This window comes from Bactrocera latifrons, unplaced genomic scaffold (genome assembly GCF_001853355.1).
Source record: "Bactrocera latifrons isolate USDA-ARS-PBARC rearing strain unplaced genomic scaffold, ASM185335v1 scaffold_28, whole genome shotgun sequence".
Classification (NCBI taxonomy): Eukaryota; Metazoa; Arthropoda; class Insecta; order Diptera; family Tephritidae; genus Bactrocera; species Bactrocera latifrons.
The window spans coordinates 1871264-1873256 of record NW_017536407.1 but is presented as its reverse complement, the minus strand read 5'-3'; the positions used below and the strand labels follow the sequence as shown (position 1 = coordinate 1873256).

General features: G+C 40.0%; 1 protein-coding gene across 1 annotated transcript in view; it reads right to left on the bottom strand.

Moving 5' to 3' along the window:
* LOC108970050 overlaps positions 1–676 on the bottom strand; it is a gene marked incomplete in the record, with an annotated part of 187068 nt that extends 186392 nt beyond the window's left edge. Inside the window, 1 exon segment of the mRNA XM_018935160.1 lies at positions 310–676.
* Between the last annotated feature and the right edge of the window lie 1317 nt (positions 677–1993).

The window sequence follows — 1993 nt, the reverse complement described above, 5'->3', positions numbered from 1 at the left end:
ATTTGCCACTCTTATCCTTGCGCTGGCTGAGAAAACTCCAACTTATTATTTTCCCTCAAATAATTTTTAAATCTTCAGAAAAAATAGTGCAATAAAATTACATTTTTCAAAAAAATTTTGCAAACTAATACTTTTAATAATCCACTCCAATACTTTTTTTTAGTTAAAATTTACTTCACATTAATATAATCTTTAAATGCAAAAACTGGGAAATTTTAATAAAATTGTTGTTAAAAAACATTTTTTCTAAGTACCAATAATAATTAAAATTAAATTAAATTAATTTCGCAAATCATAATTTTCACTCACCATAACTTTCTTGCAATCGAATCCGAATTTAATACATTCTGTCACCGGCCGCGCGCTACTCCACACACACAGCGAGACACACGCTTCGAGACACAGTTAATTCCAAATCGAAATCCAAAATCTTTGCTTGGAGACCGCGCACAGCGCTCCGACTATTACTTGAACACAATTTTCTTTACTTTGCAAATTTTTGCTGTTGTAAATTTTTTGCACTTTATTTTTAAACTAATTTGTGAATTTTTCAGTTGTGTTGTKTTCTATTGCTGTAGAATTGATTTGAATTTGCTTTTCGTGCAAATCGAAACTTTCACTGCAATTGGGAAGGGAAGGATGAAAAATTAAGAGGATTTATGAATTTCTCATTTAAATTCCAAACACCAGACACACGTTTGAACACAATGAACTATTTGAATTCGACGAACAAACTGCGATTTCGCCGTCGAATTTCTGAACACAATTTAAATGTAGCTTTGCTTTGTTGCGCGGCTCAACTATTTGCAGAATTTTCWAAGAATTTCTCTATTTTACAGGCACTTTGCAGAGGAATCTTTCACTTTACTTGAACACTTTGAATGTATACTTCAGCGAATATATTATATATATATATATATATGTATGTGAGTATTGGCAGTTGAGTAGGTATATATATGTAYGTATGTATTTATATGACACGCAAACGTCCGTTCAAAGAAAAGAAAGAGATCCGCACCGTACGCGCGCCGTTGGCGAACTGAATTTACAAAGCTCCGTGGCACGGCGACGCACCGAAAGCTAAGCGCTATGAAGTCACCGAAGCGAGCAGCATACTTGGCCACCTCAGTCACTTAGTCAGCGCAGCGGCGGCGTTGATGGCAGTGTTAGCAGTTGGCTATTGGCTTTAGGTGCTTGCAAAGAGCGTGGCGAGAGTGCAGAGCGCAACAACTTAGATGAGTATGAGGCTTTACAATAGCCTAATGCTTGAGTATGTGTGTGTGTGTAGATATGTATGCGCGCTGGCATGTGGGTTTAACGGTGTGTGTTTCTGCACTTGAGCGCACCTTAATCTTTTTCGCCACATACACACACACACACACACACACGCACATACAGTATACATATTTGTAACTATATTCGCGTTGACTGTGTGTGTGCGGATATTTGCTATTTGCTCGTTTGCTGTTAGGCAATAAACGCTGCGCGTTGACTTCTTAGCCTACGCGGGCGCGCGCTCAACCCGCGCACCAAAGCGCACCAAACCTGTGGTCCATTTTTGGCCACTGCCATCTACAACGACTACTACTTTTCGCTTCACCTTCTGCAGCGCCCACATCTTTCCCTATCAAGTAGTACTATTTCTGCTTCTGCGCCTCCCTCTTCTTCTGCTCCGTCCATTGGTCATGTTGCCTCTGCATTAGCGCGCTAATAAAAGTCATTGATGTGTTGTTGATATTGTTGTTTTTCGTACGAASTAAAGTTGGCTGCTGCAGAGGCCGCTTGGAAATGGAATCGCTTAAACGATTTTTTTTTGTCTGCCTTGGCTGGGTATTTTCGGCTGAATCAAGTTTATTGCCGCAATTTCTAGAGTAGGCTGTGGATGGTAGCGATGGCTGCGCAGCAGTGTTGCGCGGTGCAGGCGGCAGCATTTGGCTAAAAAGTCATTTATTAGCGCTACATTTGATCATCGCTGGCGTATTTGTTGGACATC